This window comes from Jaculus jaculus, chromosome 17 (assembly GCF_020740685.1).
Source record: "Jaculus jaculus isolate mJacJac1 chromosome 17, mJacJac1.mat.Y.cur, whole genome shotgun sequence".
Classification (NCBI taxonomy): domain Eukaryota; kingdom Metazoa; phylum Chordata; class Mammalia; order Rodentia; family Dipodidae; genus Jaculus; species Jaculus jaculus.
Genome location: NC_059118.1, coordinates 25,757,346 through 25,778,369, shown reverse-complemented (window position 1 = coordinate 25,778,369; position 21,024 = coordinate 25,757,346). Strand labels below are relative to the sequence as shown.

At 43.9% G+C, this 21,024-nt stretch overlaps 1 protein-coding gene across 1 annotated transcript in view; it reads right to left on the bottom strand.

Annotated features, from left to right (window-relative positions):
* Positions 1–21,024, bottom strand: part of Ephb1 (EPH receptor B1) — a 504,317-nt gene that overhangs the window by 235,141 nt on the left and 248,152 nt on the right. The window lies entirely within an intron of this gene.

The window sequence follows — 21,024 nt, the reverse complement described above, 5'->3', positions numbered from 1 at the left end:
TCTCGCTCCATCTCAAGGCACAGTAATCTGCTCATTAAGGCATATCTGCAGATGGGCAGTGCAGGACATCAAAGCTCTAGCTGACCTCACAGGTCATCGAGGCCTGCCTGCTCCATCTTGACCATAGTGGACAGGTGTGTGCCAAGTCCACCTCTTTCTTTTTGATAATATTTTATATGTTTACTTATTTATTTGAGAGAGGGAAAGAGGGAGAGAGACAGAGAGAGAGAAAGAGAGAGAATTAGCATGCCAGGGCTTCTAGCCACTGCAAACAAACTCCAGATACATGTGCCACCTTGTACATCTGGCTTACGTGCGTCCTGGAGAAACCAACCGAGGTCCTTTGGCTTTCCTGGCAAGCGCCTTAACCATGAAGCCATCTCTCCAGCCCACAAGTCCACCACTTTCTAGGTCAGTTCTTCCTCTGGCCACTTGAATTAACCACTAGCAGCTGGGCTAAGGTGACGGCTGTCCTCCCCGATGTCACTCAACCCCTTGTCTACATTGTCACATCAGCCTTCTCACGCCACCCGTGCCAGTGGTCTTATCTGTCCTCTTCAAGCAGCCATGTGTTCCTGGGGTCAGGAGCAGTTCCTCACCTCTCTGTTCTCGTTTATTTAACCGACAGCCTGGCAGCCCCTAGAAGCTAGCGGACAGATGTGGAATCAATGCATGATGGAGAGACAGGAGGGAGTCAGGGGAGGAAGAAGTAGGAAAGAAGGATGGAGAGATGAAAAGGATGGAGGGAAAGGAACAAATGATTACAAGGGATGGGAGCTGAGGAAGAAAGGAAGGAACAAAGAATAGAGAAATGGGAGACAGGGAGGAAACTAGAAAGGAAAGGATGAAAAAGGGAGGAAGGGAAGAAGAAGTGAGGGAGAAGAAAGGAAAGGAAAGGAAAGGAAAGGAAAGGAAAGGAAAGGAAAGGAAAGGAAAGGAAAGGAAAGGAAAGGAAAGGAAAGGAAAGGAAAGGAAAGGAAAGGAAAGGAAAGGAAAGGAGGGAGGGAGGGAGGGAGGGACGGAGGGAGGGAGGGAGGGAGGGAGGGAGGGATAAATGTATTTTAGCACCCAAACCTAGTCCTTTTTTTAGTATGTTGGGGGGGGCTCAATGTAGGTTCTCACTCTAGCCCAGGCTGACCTGGAGTTCACTATGTACTCTCAGGCTGGCCTTGAACTCTCAGTGATACTCCTATCTCTGCCACCTAAGGGCTAGGATTAAAGGTGTGCACCACTATGCCTGGCCTTGCACCTGTATGCCCGTTTTTTTCCACTCAGAATGGTCAGTCTGGACAGATTAAATGTTTTGGCAGGTCACATGAGCCAACCTCTCTGCAGCCAGCTTTCTCCTCTTGGTGGTCCAGCAGAATACTGACCTGTTACAGACAGGCTTCCACATTGGCAGGTTGCCTGACCCCTGCATGAGCTCAGATGCTTTGGAGTGACCAATGTGTCGTGCACCACACAAGGACATCTGTGGCAGCAGGAAGAACAAGTCAGTGAATAGCAGGTCTTCAGCTATCAATCCATGTCCAGATATGAGACTCGGGGCCCTGTGAGTGGTCATGAGAGGGGCTGTGCCACTGAGGCCAAGAAGGGCCTGAGGGGGTCCCATGCGGAGCATGCTGAATTTCACCCTTCTCCTCTAATTAGCCAAGGATGTGCTCCCTAGGGGGTATTTTAAGAATAAAAGACCCTCTGATTAAAGGTAATTCACCTTTCCCAATTCCATTTACCATTGTATGTAATTATTGTAAATACTGGCTCAGAATAACAGAATTTTCTTTTCATCCCTGTGCAAGCCTAGCTTCCCCTTCTGTGGGACTAGGCAGTGAAATCTCAAACCTACAAGTGAAGAGCCAATCCTTCTCAGCGAAAGGGGCAGGGAACAAATCTCTGTGGACAAAAGACACCACAGAGCCCAAAGCAGGGGTGATGGCAGGCTGCCACACAGCCTCTCTGAGATGCGCATGTGTACACACACACACACACACACACACACACGCACACGCACACACACACACACACACACACACACACACACACACACATACATGAAGCACAAGGGTTGTTTGGAAAAACTCATGCCCATTCCAGGTGGGGAGTGAACCCTAGGACTAAGCCTTGTGACTTCAAGTTAGGAAGAATGAGCTCAGAATGTAGCTGTGGAGAAAGCAAGTCCAAAGCTGGCTCTGGCGGTGGCTGGGGCGTGTCTAGCAGCAGGAAGGGGGTGTGCCCACCGAGTAGCTGGTGAACAATGCGCTTGCTAGTTGGCTTGAGCTGTTACAGGAATCCCATGCCTTTTCCCAGCTCCCCTCCGCACTTTCCATCAGCTGTGCTCTTTCTTTCCAGCCACAGGTCTTACTCAGACCCTGCAGGCAGGTGTAGCCTGTGAGAGGTTCCAGAAAGCTCCCTTACGCCCAACCTTGGAAAGAACGTGCTAGCAGCCTTGGCAAGGTTCCCGAAAGGATCCACATGGAAGGGTCTATCCAGGGTCCCTCTGGCTGTGACTCGAGGCTAAGCCTTGAGTAGGCACTAACATGCAACACGACTTGGCTATCGATCCGCCAGGTGTCTTGCACGGGTTTGCAGCCAATCTTCCCCGAGGCTGATGGCACATGTCTCTCATAACATCCAGATACTGTCTACGAAGGCATAACCCAGAGCCTGCAGCCTCACACCGGGTTCCCACACCCAACTCTGTGCCACTCAAGAGTCTCCTGACAGACCTCGCTGTACCTCAAAGCCCACTGGCCCCTGCCCTCCCCAGACAAGAGGTGCATATTTTATCTCCAATGGACCATGAAGGTCTGGAGGAGGCGGGCTGATTCATCAGAGACGTGACCATATTGTGGAGATTGTGTCAGTATATCTTTGCATTGTGGATTCTTAAAAAATGCCCCCTATTTCTCTGGTAAATCATATACATTTAAAGTCCCCAAATGCCTAAATATATATTTATTCAGTAAATCAGCTCAGCTTGGAAGTGGCTCATTTCTTTCCTGCAGAAATACATGAATGCAAGATACAGTGGTTAACCTTGTTTTTCTTTCTTTCTCTGGGTTTAAAAAAAAAAAAACACAGAGAAAGAGAGAGAGAAGAGAAATGAAATTCTGAATAATGAATGTTTAAATATTGACGAAGGTTTGACACTAATGGTGTGAAGGAGAGCGTGCAGCTCTGGAGCGCCTCTTTAGCAGCGTCTGCAGGAGGAAGCATTTCGCCGGAACCTCTCAGGCCCCTTCCGGCAACAACATGCCCTGAATCTGCAACTTGTTATTGAGCACTCGGGGAGCTGGGCAGAAGCACCCAGCACTTGGATGGAGCCTTTGCAGTGCAGTAGGAAACAGCTGATTTATGGGTCTTCCTTTCCTGATTTTCCCTCTCTCTTACACACACACACCATTTGCAAACAATTTATTCAGAAACTGCAGCTTCTCGTTTTTAAAGGATATTTCCCCAGATTTCCTCAAGGATGGCTCACCGTCCCCATCTTTCTGGGAGGACATTCAAACCCACCATGAAGAAGGATGGGTGTGCGGGGGGTGGGGGGAAATGCCTCCTGCTGTGCTGGGCACACTGGAGGTTCTCAGGGAATGATGGCTCCTTTCTGACAGCCTCCCAAAGCTCCTGTTCGTTGTTCTTCCTAGGAGGCTATTTCCCTGCACTTTAGAGTCAGAAGAATCAAGAACTAGTAAATGGACAAATGAGACAGAGAGAGCAGCCGCTTCATGTGATTCCCACGGGGCTGGGGGTAGCATGTGATCCCAGGGGTCGTTGGGTAGCTACAGCGACGGAAGACACGGCATCCCATTGAAAGGCGACAGTTTGCATGGATATATGCTACCCTAAATTCAGGATGAATCTGAACTTTCTGAGTGTACCCCTTTGCCTGTAAGTCAACACTATAGTAAATGGTCCCTCATGATCACATTGGCAGAAAAGAAATTTCCCTGTGACACTTAATCCCAGCACAAACATCTCTGCAGTGAGGCCTGCGGGCTCTTACTCCTTTGGGGTGGTCTCGTCAGGTTGCTCTTCTCGGCCTCACTCTCAGTTTGGAGGAAGATGAATCTCTGTCACCAATGACACCTGCATCCAAGTCTCTGACTCCAGCACATGCCTTTTGGCTGGAACCCCACTAAAATGGCAGCACAGAGCAGAAATGGTATAAACTCCTTGTGGCAAAGAACACGGAGGAGGAACTCAGCACACAGAGGTATGCAGGGAACAGAAGTTGACATTAAGAAATGGCCACAATGGCCTATGCCTCTAGAGGGCCATATGAGCTTCCTGGTCACTGCAAATCCTCAGAGGGCAACTGGGGGATAACAGAGCAGACAGGAGGTACCTGGCCTCAAGTTAAAAAAGAATGACCTCATCAAATATCAGGTGACTGGAGAAATCTCCAGGGAGGATGGAGGACTTCTGAGGAAAATAGCTGGATATTGACCTAACCAATGGTCATTTTGTCATCTGCCCACCCCACAGTGGCGTCCATCAATCAATAGGTTCAGCCCCTTGCACAGGATTCTGATCATCTTGTAGTGCTTTTTGAGGCAACCACTCATCAAGATGCCCACATATGCTTGTTTCATTTTTTTTTTTAAATTTTATTTCGGAGAGAGAATTGGCACACCAGGGCCATTGCAATCTAACTCCAGATGCTTGTGCCACCTAGTGGACATGTGTGACCTTACATTTGCCTCACCTTTGTGTGTCTGGCTAACATGGGATCTGGAGAGTCAAACATGGGTCCTTAGGCTTCGTAGGCAAGTGCCTTAACCACTAAGCCGTCTCTCCAGCCCACATATGCTTATTTGAGTCTGTCATCAGAGCCTGCAGCAAATGGGAAGGGGATCTAGGTAAAAAAAAAAAAAAGAGCAAAACAGATAACACCTAAAATTAAAGTAAAAACACTCAGAGACATGGGGAGGTCTCTGACTCATGGAAAGAGAACAGGAGGCTAGGAAAAGGTATATTAGGAGATACACAAAAGTGCATATAAAAATAAAGCAGTTTAATCACTGCATGATGGAACTGAAGTTGGAGAAATAGCCTGTAAAAAACTGGCAGATGGACATGGTGGCACATACTTGTAATGCTAGCTCTTGAGAGGTAGGAGCAGGCTGATCAGGACTGTAGGGTCATCCTCAGCTACACAGTGAGTTCAAGGCTAACCTGGGCTACATGAGACCCTGAATCATAAAACAGAAAGGAGAAAAAAAGGACAAGAAAGAAAGGAGGAGAGAAAAAAAAAGAGAAAAGGGGAGGAATAAGGTGAATAAGCGATTATTTTGAAAGCATTAGAGAATCTACCTAGGAGTTCTCAGTCCTGTTTAATAAGAATTTGAGAGACAACAGATAAAATGTTTAAAAAAAATGCTACCCAAAAAGCACTCAAGTAAATATTATCACAATATAGAGCATGAGGCTCCAGACTAAAATACCCATGCAGAACCCAAGCAAGTATTATCAAAAAATGAAAAACATTTATAAAGTATGAAATTTCGATTTTTCAGGGATAAGAGAAAACTTAAAAGCTTCCAAGGAAAAAAATCAAACCAAAGCAAACACAAGAAAAGCAAAATGTGAACATTATTGGGCACCCCAACAGTAGCGGTGACAAGAAAAGAAGCCAAATCCATGATTTCATTTCAGAGGAAATTGATTTTTTTTTAAACTCAGAATTTATGCCCACACATTACAAGTACAAGAGTAGAGTCATGGTCCCTTCAGACAGGTGAGCACACAGAATGTAGATTCCATTCCCAGCAGCATACTTAACAATAAAGACCCAAAGGGTACACTCGAGGTAAATGAGGAAGTAACACATTAAACAGGAAGACGCAGTCTCAGGAGAAAGAAGAAACAGGGTATGTAAAGGACAGACCCACCAAATCCCAACACCCTAATATGCAACAAGGCAGAGGGGTACTCTAAGCAGGGGGAAAGATCCGGGAAGTTGCCCAAACCATCCTAGCACTGAGAAAACATATTGGCTACTGGTTGAATTCTGTGGCAAAAACATGACAGTGCATCCAAAATCAAATGAATGAAAAACAAAGGAAGAAATCCTCCCTCTCAGTTTCATAAAAAATATCGGACAAAGACAATAACGGTGTAGCTCCCCATAGCTTAAAATTAGTTGTGTAAATACGATAATCGAAACATGATTATGAATTTAATCATAAAGTTGTGATTGTATTTATTAAAGAAAATGAATATGCATTCTATGTTATGTGTAGATGCAAAAAATCATATAGATATAAAGCGTCACAAGTGAATAAAACAAATAAAAAGCAGACACAGAGATGGGCAATAACAACAGACAAAGGAGATCATGGTGAGGTAAAATAAGAAAGCCTCCAGTGACCTTGGCATGACTCAGCAGGTATCATAGCGCTGGAAAGAAGTGACTGGAGTACCGAGTAACATCTCGATCACACCTTCCAAGGCTCAGGGAGGCCAAACCAAACAGGAGCCCACACACCTGCTTACTCCAGCTCGGCACCAATCCACTCCCTATGCTGGCTGTCCTTGTATCTGAGCCAGAGTTGAAAAGGTGTTGAGGAGGCTGGCTTTTGCAGATCAGCTGCAACTTTTTGCTGATTAACACAGAAGGGGAAGTCAGATTTCCACACCTACAGCCACACAATGGCCACAATTCATAAAACAAGCCAGACATGGTGGCTCATGATGTAAAGACAGCACTAGAGAAATGGGCAAAATGGAAGCCTGAGCTACAGAGTGAGACCCTACCACAAATATGTATGCATGTATGTATGTATGTATGGATGGATGTTGGATGGATGGATGGATATTAAGGGGCTGGAGAGATAGTCCAGTGGGTAAAGTGCTTGATGCATAAACGTGAGGAATCCCATAACCCATGTGAAATGTCAGTCATGATGGCAGTAGCTTGTGCCTGTCATCCCAATGCTTTGCAGGTAGGGACAAGAAGATCCTCAGAGCTTGATAAATAGTTTGTCGAGCCGATCGGGTGAGCTCCACTTTTATGAGAGACCCTGTCTCAAAATATCAGGTGGAGAGCGTTTGAAGAAGATACCTGGTGTTGACCTCAGGCCTTCACACACATGTGTACACACACGCATATACACCGTTGTGCACATCGGTGCCCATCTCAAACAATGAATACACATGCATGAATACCACACACCCATACACATGCACAACAAAACTAGATACATGTATGACAATTAAAAAAAAAAAACCTAGAATAAACAGCAGTGGAAAGGAAGTGCTCTTGCATTTTTCCCAAATCTCTCAGATGAAGTTGGGCAATGTATGCAAGGCCACAGGGCTCCTCTACCATGCCTCCACAGTATCTCACACTTTGCATTTGGACAGACTTGTCACCATCAGCCTGGTTCTAGAATCCATTAGGTACAGACCGTGAGTGAACAGCACGGCTCAGCCGCCATGGAGGATGGACGCTTGTGGTCCGATGAAGCCGAAGGACTGACCATGTGCGTTTAAGGCTGAGGAAGAACCCTTCCTCAGTGCACTGTGGCCATGAAGAAACAACTTCACTGTATATCCCAAGTTATAGCCTGAACCAGTGATAGATTCACCAGAAACACCAACTCGTATATATGGAAAACAAGTCCCTATGAAACAGGTATTATTCTTTTTAAAGACTGTGAGCATAAAAGCACACAGGGTGAGAAAATTCTCACCAAAAAAATCCCAAAAAACAAAGCAAAACAAAAACCGACAGTAGCTGTACCACTGTAGTGATGCCTGACTCCGTCTCTCCCAGAGTCCCACAAAAACATCAGTAAAAACTAGCAGAAACCAACAGCTACTGCCCACGGTGCAGTTTAATACGGTGCTCAAACCTCCAGGGATTTCCACCCATGTGAAGCTGTGAGTGGAACTGAAAAGCACAGATGGAGGCACACAAATGCTTTCCTGTTGCCTTTTGTTCTTTCCTCCCTTTTCTTGCCTGAAAAGGAGCAAATGTGAAATGAGGTAGAGGAACGATGCTGTGTTTGCCTCTCAGCTGTAAGTACAAAATGCCTTCCTGGAGCTCCTCTGTCGCGGCGGTAGGGATTTAGGTACAACGCCCTTCAACTTCAAGAAATAACGAGCCAATGTCTGTCGACTTTTTTTTTTTTAGCTCTTACAACGTGAAGGGAGAAGAAATGCTACTGACATCCAGTAGCTGTGAAACATCCTATGCACGCAGGGCAGTGCCTACATTGGACTTACCAGAACAGATATCAAGAGTGCAGAAGACGAGAACGAATGTTCTACCACCCAGAGGCATGTGTGATATTTCAGGACAATAAGAGTATATTTAGCGTACTGATCTGTCTTTCTTCTCTTTGCTTCTCTGTCTCTCTCCCCTCCCTCTGTGTGCACAGACAAACACACATGCACACAGAAACAATATAATTTAATATATTAGGCTTGAAAGTCCTAATGGTTTCTAAAGGGCTTTCAAATTGGTACATATTCAGGTGGGAGAAAAAGTAAAATAAGGAAGTAAACAACATCAGTGAAGGACTGGCTTCACGCCACCTTTTACAACGGAAAGGAAAGAACAGAACACTGGACAATATTTATTGGGTATTGCTCAAAAATGTTTTGGCTAGACATTTTATTCTTAAATACTAATTTCTCTCCCTTTCTCTCTCTCTCTCTCTGTGTGTGTGTGCGTGTGTGTGTGTGTGTGTGTGTGTGTGTGTGTGTGTGTTATGCATGCATTCAAGCAGACCAGGATCTCTTGTCACTGCAATCTAACACCAGACACACACACACACACACACACACACCACTTTTTGCATTTGGTTTTGCATGGGTCACTAGAGAATCAAACCCAGGCCTGCAAGCTTTGTAAGCAAATGCCTCCAACCACTGAGTCACACTCACTTGCCCTAGCTACACATTTCACACTCAACCACTACACTGTCAAATGTGGAGTAACAAAGACATTTCAAGACACGCATGAACTCTAAAATTGCATCAAGTATAATTTTTCAAAAGAAAGCAGTATTGGAACCCACATTCCACCCCACAGAGTGATGAATCAAAATGAATTCAAGCATGAAGCTGAAGATGAGTGCTAGCTCACATTTGAATATAAAGTTCTTTTTATTATTACTATAAATAATAAGGATGGATGAAATGGCAGAAATAATAAGAACAGAGGGTAAGCAGAGACACAGCATTTTCCTGCAGTTTAAAGACATCTTTGTATCACGGTGTGCTATTAGTAAGAAACTGTCAACAAATTGAATCATTTTCTCATAAAACATAAATTATTAAAGTGTGACAAGGGATAAAGAAAAACTTTAAGAGATCAATTTTGAGGGCAAAATTTAAAAATCTACCAGTGCTTTTATCTAAGAAAAAGTCTAAGGCTGACTAGCTTTACAAATAGTTTTTTTTTTTTCAAGCTTTTAAATTTGATGTATGTATGTTAGGTGTGTATGTGCATGTGTGGGTGTGAGGGCATGCTGGCATACACATGTGCGTGCATGTGCAGGCCACAGAATAACCCTTAGGTGTCATCCTCAGATACCGCCATCCAACTCATTTTGAGACAGAGTCTCCCATTGTCCTGAAAGTCATCACTTAGGCTAGACTGTCTGGCCAGTAAGCCCCATGGATCTTCCTGTCTGCACCTCCCCAGCACTGGGATTGCAGGCATGTACTACCATAATTGGCATTTTAACACGGGTCATGGGTCCTTGGACATTGGATCCAGGTTGTCATGTTTGGAAGGAAAGCACTACTTACTAAGTCACCTCACTAGCCCTTCTTTAAGCATTAAAAAAAAACATGCTGTGTTTGAGATAGAATGTGGGGGTGGGGAGGGAGGGAATTACCATGGGATATATTTTGTAATCATGGAAAATGTTAATAAAAATTTAAAAAAACATGCTATATTACTTGCTGCAGTCATTAAAGAATATAAAACATTACCTAATTAATTTTATAGTTAATAGAATTTTTATACCAAAATGGTTTAATATAATTAAAGATGGTAGGAACATTTACATATGAACATAGGTGTGCACATCAAAGTAAAAGTATTTTAGAACAAATACTACATTCACCATTATTAGCTAAATTAGGGTTGGTTATCAAATTGAAACTACATTTTCATATATACATTTTCATATATACATACATAGTGTGTATGTATGTATGTATGTATATATATATATTATATATATATATATATATATATGTTAATTAGTCAATAAGGAAGCAATACACTCATCTTAAAACATATTGAAACATATTGAATGTATTCTTTCAATCTATGCTTTCCAGTAATACATATGTGTGTGTTTCTTTAGCTTTCTACTTTAAATGTATACCCCCTTTAAAGGCAGTTTCATTAAAATTAGGGAGAAAATGAGCTTTTCCCCTCTCACTAATGTTTTACACTGTTCTGGAAGAATAGGCCAAGACAATGCAAAATGAAACAGAAATTAAAGATATAACTATTAGAAAGGAAGAAATAATCATTGTTTCAAACAGTATAATTAGAGACATAAAAATTGTGAAGGAAACAATTTGAAAATATGTTATAATTAGAAAAGACAGTTCAGAGAAGTGGACCATGATGGGGGGAAAGAGGGTTCTTTGTAATGTTAAAAATAACACAATTTTAAAAATCCACTCACAACAACAATAAGGTATCAAGAGCAATCAAAAGATATCAGTGTCGTCCCACCTTGTGGGAACAAAGTTGAGAATATGATAAAGCATACAAAATGAGGTTTGACAAAATCAGCAACATGTTCCTGGAAGACTGAATAATATCAGCTCCTAACTAAACACAGAATTCTGAAGCACACTTCCAGGGTTACTATCAGTTATTTGGTGGCAAAGAAAAGGTGTCAGAAAGAGAGAATGCACTGGAGGGAAACAGAGACTGACTTGACAGAAGAATCCTGAAATCTTCTGGTAAAACGAGTGGTCAAGAAATTAAGAAGTTTTAACAAGCATTAGTTTTCGTGTTTTAAGTATAATTAAACATAGAGCTGTAAAAACTATATATAGTGAATTGAGGTTCCAACACCTAGGACAGCCTTGAAAGCAGCATGCTAAGTGAAGGAAGCCAGTAACAAAAGACCACATGCTTGATGAGTCCCTTCATAACGTGTGCTCAGAGTGGGCATGTCCACAGAGGCAGGCAGGAGATGTGGCTGCTTAGGACTGGAGGTTAGGAGAGTTCAAGTGAAAGGTGCAGTGCTTACAGACATGGGCTTCCTCTGGGGGATGAAGAAACAATTCTAACGTGTGTGGTACGACCCTGTGAATACCCTGAACACCAGTATACGTCAATGAACAGAAAACTCCAATGAGTGAATTCTGTGAATTCTATCTCAATAAAATTGATATAAAACTCTCATCATAAATACCCAACTAGGGGAAATATTTGTAAGATATTTTGTTGGGAGGTTCTGATAAGGTATACAGAATAGCTATCACATAAAACACTAGCACCTCATTGGACAAACAGGCAAAAACAATAAACAGACAATGAATGACTAATAAAGCAGCAAGTGCTGTTCATCCAACCAAGTTAGTGGAGGTGTAAGAAACAGCTGTGATCAGTGTAGAAATGAGGGCTGTCTAGTCTGCTGTGTCAACAGAGATGGAAAGCAACTCAGCAGTGGGCATCTAGCCTGCGACCTTTTCCTTTGGATCTGTCTCAGGTGGACCTTGATACAAAGATGTTCATAGCGTCACCATTTACAGACATTTGAAGTGCCCTAAAACCAAAATGAACTGAAATGCTCAAAAATGGAGAAATGGTTAAATAAATAATGGGTCAGTCACAGATTGAATATTATGCAGCCATTAAAAATGATGTTCTCACATAAATTTAATGACAGGGAAAATTATCACATTGCAATATTCAGTGGATGAGGAATAGAAAATTGCTGACAATATAATCCCACTCATACAAAATGACAAAATGAAATACACCAAAGGGGCAACAGACATTGTTCAGATGGTGTCATTCTGAGTACTTTTCCATTCGTTGTATTTCCCATATCTTCCATGTTTTCTACCCAGACATACTTTACTTCTATGATTAGAAGACAAAGAAAAATAGTATTTTCCTTGAGATGTTTACCTAAAGACAAGTTCTTGGCCAGAAAAGACAGAAAACTATGATACAATTTCTTGAAAGGTTGGTATCTGCTTTTTGCCAGAGCTCTTGGCAGTTTTGATGACCCATAATCCTTCGGGTACCTCCCCCACCCCACTAGCTGACATACCCACCCAAAGGCCTCCATCCGCATGCTTTAGCAGTGATGGGCTGTGGGTCGTTTTGCCCGGAGTGGTGATTAGGTTAACAAGCACTCTTAGAAGGGTCCAGCCATGGAAGTTAGTCTTCAAGTCTTTGGAGGAAGCACGGAGGAACCTTGTTCAGCCTACATACCTGCTACTGGGATAGTCACTGTTCTGGAGGAAAATGGCCAGTGGCAGGCCACAGGCCTCCAAGTGTTGCAATAGCCCGGCACACAGAGGTTGCTGCGCATACACAGTGGTTGCAGGCAGACCTCTGGATGCTGTCTGCGTTCGTCCGCTCTGCTTGCAGCCCCTCCTCAGGCCGGAATTCCTATCCCTGCACCCCTCTCAACTGGCAGGACCATCTCCTACCCACCAGGGAAACATTACACAGGGCCACCATGCACAATCCTATCACACAAAGAAAGCTGTAAACTGGTCTGCAGGGGAAATAGGCCCTATGTGCATTACACAGAAAGCTAGACTATGTGTCCCTGAGAAAATGAGATTTTTGGCCATGTCCTGTGATGCTCCACAGAAGGGACAGAAGTTATCCTGACACCGGTGGGTGATGGTCACGCATGTGAAGAGAGGTGTCAGGCACTTGCTAAATATGTTCAAAGGAGTCAGAAGTTTCTCTGTGAAGCTGGGGGGATTTCACGAAGGTCACTGTGTCCTGTAAGGAGTGGATCTGGGTGTGGTGACACATGCTGAGTCATCCCAGCCCTTGGGAGGCAAAAGGAAGAGAGGACTGATTGACACAAATTCAAGGTGAGCCAGGGCTCCCTTGTCTCAGAAAACAAACAAAGCAAGGAGTGGGGCTGGGATTGGAGTGGGCTGGTAAGGGGAGGAAGGTGACATCAGTGTTGGTCTTTGAAAGAAGAGAGTATCGGAGCAATGGAGGAGAGCCATTACAGATGGACGTCGTCACAATATCAGCAACGTGTGCACTAGAGAGAGTAGACAATGCCCTCCAGAGAATGCCTCTGGAGAACAGTCCTCACCCAGCATTCCCAGCACAGTGGCAGAAAGACTTTGCTGGCCACTCAGCAGAATTTTACTTAGATTACACAGAGTGTGGGAATATGGGGAGATGGGCAGGCCTGCGCCTCGCAAGGGTTTGTGGGGACCTTCTTAAGACAACAGTGTTCTCCTCTGTTACATGAAAGACCTACTCAAAAATCCTGGCCCAGGATAGGACCGCCTCTTACCTCACTGCTTTTTAGGCTTCCCTATCCTATCTGGGTCTTGTAACAAATGCCTTAATTTCCAGGCACAAACGTAGGCACCTGTCTTCAGCATTCACAGCCTCCGTGATGGATGACACTAGAAGGACTTTCATGAATTTGAACGTATGAGGGCCACTCCTGGGCTCACTCTTCCCTCCCTCTTCTCTGCTTTCTTCCCCTCTCTCCCTCCCATCCTCCCTCCCTTAAGGAATACTAATTAAGCAAATGCCACAATGAAGTTACCATCCCTTAACTCTAATGTGTTCAGCTCCCAGTTGATGAAACAAGAAAGGAAGGAGACCGGTGCTGCCCACAATGAATACCAATAACCCCAGCGAGAAAGACCCTCAACAGAATTGGAGCAGAAGCCAGGAGGTCTGAGAGTACAACCTCTCATAAAGTAATCAATAAATAATATTAAAAAATTAAAGACCAGCACTGTGGAGTGCTTGAGTGATGGAAGCCTCTCCAAGGCCCTTTTACTACACTGGGGTAGCGGGTGGTGCAGGAAGGTGAGAGTGAATGGCTACAGAGAGAGAAAGACAGGATTCTGCCAGACACAGCAGAGAATGGTCTCCTGCATAGCCCCATGCTCAGAGCCCAGCTGAGGTGGCCCAACGCAGGTGCCAAGCTGAGCTGAGCAAACCACAGCCAGTGAGCTACAGCCCCGCAAAACTTGTGTTTGGTGTCACCTGCGTACACCATGTTGTAGGCACCTGAATTTAAGATGCACCGGAGGACTCTGGCTGTCTGAGAAATAATGATTTATTCTCTCTCTCACTCAAAACACACACACACTCACACAATTTGCAATCTTTTGTTCTTGGTTTCCTACCCATTTAATTACCTTAGGACAAATCTGAGTTCCTCTCTCACGCAATCTTTCTTTCGTTTTCTTTTAATTTCCCTTTCTTCCGTGTTACGCTTGACAGAGTTGGGAGAGAAAACCAAGACAGATGAGCGCAGGATGGGGAGGGGAGCAGAGACGATGCCTAGCGGCCCAGGCAGGCCCAATGATGTAAGCCCAACGCACCCACACTGCACTATAAATTAGGAGAAGTGCCCTATACTTATATTTAATTCAATGACAAATACCTACTCACATAAAAATAACTTATTTTCATTCTGGAAGGGGAAGGCCTAAATTTAAACAATCTTTCCCAGGCTGCCTAAGGAAGAAGTCAGCTCCAGTGGATATTGCTTGGAAATGGGAAAGGGGGCTGTTTGGGGCCATCTGGAGCCAAAGCCAGTGGGAAGACAGTGTGGAACTATCTAGAGGAGGAAAATCCTTCCAGCTGAAGCCCTGAGAAATGAACCTTCCAGGTTTTTATATGGGAAGGATGACCAATGGTGGGATAGAGAGAGTGTTGAGCAGCAAAGAAAGTTAAATACATCCATCCATACATTCATACATACATACACACATACATACATACATTCATTCATACATACATACATACATACATTTATCCATCCATCCATACATACATACACACATACATACATACATTCATACATACATACATACATTCATTCATACATACATACATTCATTCATACATACATACATACATACATACATACATACATACATACACATATACACACACACATACATACATACATACATACATACATACATACATATATACATGGGGTGGCTGCTAAGTGGTCATGAACAAGGGTACCAGGACCAGAAGTAAGAGCTCCTAAGCCCCCCTCACCCATGCACGTACCCACAGAGAGCTCCTTTGCCCCTGAAGATAAGGGCATATACCCGTGATTAATTGTTGACCAGCCATTCTCTCCCTCCTGAGGTCTATTAAATAAGAAAGGAAAAATAAAAGCAGAAAGCAAAAGCTGGAAGAAGTAGCTATAACAAGCCATAAAAGAGTGAGTGATTGGGCTGGAGAGATGGCTTAGCGGTTAAGCGCTTGCCTGTGAAGCCTAAGGACCCCGGTTCGAGGCTCGGCTCCCCAGGTCCCACGTTAGGCAGATGTACAAGGGGGCGCACGCATCTGGAGTTCGTTTGCAGAGGCTGGAAGCCCTGGTGCACCCATTCTATCTCTCTCCCTCTATCTGTCTTTCTCTCTGTGTCTGTCGCTCTCAAATAAAAAAATTAAAATAAAAATAAAAATTTAAAAAAAAAAGAGTGAGTTATTTATGCATTCATTGAAAGCTGAGCTCTAGGTTGTCTGTGTGGTGAAATGCCGGGACTTTGCTCCAAGTGACCCCCCACGATGTCCTGTTAGGCACCTGCTTTGTGAAGGCCACGGGCCCCTACTTGGCAGGCAGGTTTCAAAATGAAAGGTGAGCCGGAAGCTGGACAGGCGTGTCTCCTCCACAGACCTGTATCTGCACGTGAACGCAGGCTGCCCCCTTGCTGCGCACAGTGCCCGCAGCCAGCGTGTGCTCACTCGTCAACGTGCTGAGTTAGGAATAGACACTTCTAGGCCCACCCAGGGTGTGTTGTATTCTTGCCAGAAACAGCTTTGCCCGAAGAGACATCTGCTTGACTCAGAACTCTGTAGCACCCGTATGTCAGGAAGGGGAAGTGAGACTCAAGGCAGGCTGGGCTGCAGAGGCACACATCAGGATGGTGTGGACCAAGCTAAACATTCCCGATGGCCCAGATGCAGTCACTGGGAATTAGTGCTGCAACAGCGTCCCACCTCTCCCTGCCCCATCCAGCCCAACTGGGTTGAAGGTTGTAGCTTTTGCAGGCACCTCTCCACCTCATCCCCTTCCCCCTACCACACCACCATCCATATCCTCAAGCTGGAAAGAATAGGCAGGTTCCTGGGGCTGGGGCTGGGGAGATGGCCCGGTGGATAAGATGCTTTCCTGTAAAGCCTAAACACCTGGGTTCAATTCCCCAGTACCTATCTAAAGCCAGACGCACAAAGTGGCTCATGTATATGGAGCTCGTTTACAGGGGCTGAAGGCGCTGTTGTGTGCATATCCTACCCGCACTTTGTCTTGCAAATAATTTTTTTTTAAGTCTGGGTAGTGTCCCCTCTCTAACACTGGGCATGTCTCTGCAACACAGCATCTCGTCAATTCCCAGCATGGCTTTATTCCTTCATACCTTTAATAAGCAACGGAATTTAAGCAGGAATCAGCTCTCTTGCTTGATGTGCCATTGAGTAGGTTATGTTGTACTGTTTTCAATGTGCTAAATCCACACTCAAGAGGAAATAACAGCTACAGTTTTAAGTTTAGCCTCTGGTTCCCAAGGGAGGCTGGGGACAGTGTCTGGGGGAAGGGAGATGTCTGGAAATAAGCACCTTTACAGAGGGAGGTTGGATCTGAGCCACGGCTGGGTAGACATGTTGGGGGATGATCTTGGCTGGAGGCAGAGAGCGGGGGCTAGACAAAAATGGTGTCTTTCCTAACATAGCTTGGCCCCGACATTCTCAGCCCAAAGGCTGCTGTCTCGTCACCTTCGCTGTGTTCTGTCTAGATCACCTGCTGACTGTCCCAGATGTGTCCTCCAACATATGAACCTTGTCATGGCTGCCAACTGCTCATATCTCCTATGCCCCTATAGGCGAGGCACCCACTCCACGGCTGTCTCAATGGACCTGGGGGCATCATTATAGGGCAGGCACTTCAGGGGAAGGCCACCCACTGATGGAACCTAGAGGCCAACCTCTACTCTGCACAGTTCCTTGAGACTTGCTACAGGTTCGAGGCTCTGGAGTTAAGCAAGGTAGCTTTCATTTCTGACCAGTGGGAATGACGTCCCGACCAGTAAGGCCCAGTCAGAAGTAGGGCAAAGGGGAGGAGGAGTTGAGAAGTCCGCTTGGATGAAATGCTTTCATCCCCAAGTGACTGAGTGCCACAGCTATTACAATATCATGGCTGGAAAGTGTATTTCAGATGAAAAGTTTGGGTCATTTCAAAATATCTCCAGGCCTGGGATGATTGCTCAGTGGTTAAAGGTGTATGCTTGAAATATTTCCAGCTAAGAATCTTTATTTACAGTGAAGCATGAATATACAAATAATAGCCCATGGGATGATGGGAGATGTGGTCTTTGCTCCCCGGAGCAGGCCAGTACATTCAGTGGGTTCAGATTTTCTCTAGTTCACCAGATGCCAATGAAACCACCTTTGCATAGAAAGAAGCTGATCCACCGTGAGGGTAGTTATTCCTACTGACCTTTTATACCTGTTGGGTACACGCCTTTAATCCCAGCACTTAGGAGGTAGAGGTAGGAAGATCACATTGAGTTTGAGGCCACCCTGAGACTATAGAGTGAATTACAGGTCAGCATGGGCTAAAGTGAGACTCTATCATAAAACCAAAAAAAAAAAAAAAAGAAAGAAAGAAAGAAAGAAATAATAAAAAGCAAGAATATTGAAATCAAGTTTAATTTATATTGCTTTATCCACTTAAAAATAAAAAATATTTGAGATGCATTGTCTAGATGTAGTTTTTCTGTAACTCTGTTCTCTTGAAAACCATCCAAGCAGGCCATAAGAAAAAAGAGAAGAAAGCAATCTTCATTAAAATAATGAAATACTTGTCACTGTAAACTACATGTCAGAAAATGTAGTGGAATTTGGAAGAGCATTGCATTCTGCCTTAAACTTCCTGAGTCTCTGGGCAAGGTTGGGTTTCCATAGGGATGAATGTGACCTCCTGAGAGAAACTACAATGACATAAGGTCACACAGTGGACAGGAAAGTGTGGAATAGTCAGAGGATATTCTCTGTCACTGATTCCTTCATAACTGAAAGAAAACTCTAGAAGAGTGTGAAGGTGGTAGAGAAACAGCATTATTGAATCATAACCCACAACACCCTCAGCATAAGGTCAACCCCTGTGCATTATGGCACATATCTCATTAGTAACCATAGAGGAGATCACCAAAAATGCAACAAGGACCCATCATAGGCATGTAAAAGAATGATGTCCTCAAATGAAGGCTTCAAAGAGCCATGGGGAAATGTCAAAAGATGAGTCTAGACATATCCTTGGAGAATGAGTAAATCTAAAGAACAAAGAAGGAATCTTGAGAACTTCTAGGAGAAAACAGGGAAGATGACCTAAAAGAGGAGGAATCAAGTCTTGCTCCAAACTGTCCATGATGGCATTCAGTGATTCCTATCATCAATGCTGAAGCAATACCCATGGATTTATGTGACCTGTATGTATTAAACCCAAGGAGATGCTACCCACCATGTACACAAATAGGGAAAGAGCTCTGATTATTAAAATGTCATGGAACATAGTGTCAATGACCTTTGGGATGAGCACAGCACGAGGCAAAGAATGAGCTAAATGGAACCTGGTTGGCCAAGGGATTCGAGGCATTATATGTTAGCAGTTCTCCATCCAAGTGGAGTTCTCAGAGCAGTGGCAATGACGTATGTCGGGGGGGCTGTTAAAAATACAGATCTATTGGGCTGGAGAGATGGCGTAGCGGTTAAGCGCTTGCCTGTGAAGACTAAGGACCACAGTTCGAGGCTTGGTTCCCCAGGTCCCACGTTAGCCAGATGCACAAGGGGGCGCACGTGTCTGGAGTTCGTTTGCAGAGGCTGGAAGCTCTGGCGTGCCCATTCTCTCTCTCTCCCTCTATCTGTCTTTCTCTCTGTGTCTGTCGCTCTCAAATAAATAAATTTAAAAAAAATAAAAATAAAAATACAGATCTATTGTACCAGACTCCTCACTTCAGAGACATACCAGTCAATTCATATGCACTTCAAACTTAGGGAACCACAGCTCTGGAACAGATTAATCTCAGCAGGAAAATGAGAAACAGTCACTGAGTGGATAAGGCATTCCAGCAGAGAACAAAATGTGTGAGTCAGAATGCTTATCAAATAAGAGTAACTTCAGAAATCCAGAATCAGAGGCTGAGGAGATGGCTCAGTGGGTGAAGTACTGGCTGTGTGTGGTGGTTTGAATGAAATGTCCCTCATAGGCTCATGTGTTTTGAATACTTGGTCCTCAACTGGCAGCAACTTTGCAAAAGTTGTGAAGCTTCTGATGTGTGCCACTGTGAGTGGTCCTTGGGGCTTATTAATCCATCCCACTGGAAGTTCAGAGCTAGGGTCCCTTGGAGTGCTTCCTCCCAGATGATATGACAAGATGTGACACCCTGAAATTTTGATCACACCATGCTTTCCCTGCCACAGTGAAGCTCCTCCTCAAAATTGCAATGAAACCTCTCCTCCCATAAGTTGCTTCTGGGTAGGCATTTTGCCCAACAACTAAAAGGTTACTTACTACACTGAGCAAGCAGGAGTACCTGAGTTGAGCTCCTCAGAGTGAAGCCAGAGTGTACACCAAGGCATGGAGACTACAAGAAAAAAGTTTTATCAGCCAGCTAAGACTCAGATGGAGATCATATAAAGCCAAACATGGGAGTTCGCCTCTGTACAGCAAGATAGGAGGCCTAGACTGAGAATCCCAGGAGTTTGTGGACCAACTAGTCACACAGAGTGATAAAGAACAAAAGGTCTTGCCTCAAACAAGGTGGAAGGCAAGGAGAAACACCAAAAGTTGTTCTCGGACCTCTACACATGCACTGTGGTATATACACACTTACACACACACACACACACACACACACACACACACACACACACATACACACAGAGATTAAAAATGAACAAGGTCTGGAGAGATGGCTTAGTGGTCAGGGTGCTTACCTGTGATGCCTAAGAACCCAGGTTCAATTCCCCAGGACCCAGGTAAGCCAGGATAGCACATTGTAGTGCATGCAACTGAAGTTTGTTTAATGAAACAAAGAGTTGGTTCTTTGACAGGATAAACAAGATTGATAAACCCTTAGGCAAGTCTGTTTGCAGTGGCTAGAGGCCCTGGCACACCAATCCCCACATAAATAAATAAATAAGCAAGAAATCCAGAGTCTGAGGGAGGGTTGCAAAAAGTCAAAATACCTGTGAAGTCGTAAAAATGTGAATAAGTTTTATCCTCCGCCCTAACAAAAAGAAACTTCACAGAAACTTTAAAGACATTATCCCCTAGAACTTGTAATGAAGGCATATCTCAAATTTAGCAAATTTTGCAGTTTTGCTTTAATTTTTATCTATTAAATGCTAATCAAACTAAACATATTGCCTTCAATTTTAAAATGTATATAGTAAGATTCTATTTTTGTGAAAGTGTTTCAATTTATCTAATTAGCTATCATTCTATCAGAGAGCTACGCACCAAGTGTTAATGATTTCTTCTGGATGGTGGGAAGTAATTTTGTCTTTATCTCATTTTTATATTTTTTCTACTACTTAATTACAAAAACAAATAATAGCACATATTATTTTCACATAAAATTCTTAAAAAGCATAATCAAAAGGGTCTCTGAAAATAACAGATTTAAATAATGTTCTAAATAGTACTTAGATCTTATAAATCTCAAAGAAAAATAATTAAACGAAGTTAAAAGAAACCAAATTGAGTGATAAACTGGTTTTACAATAGACCTTAACCATTTTCATCCCTCAACACTGTCCATGAAGATGTTGGAAGAATTTGGAAC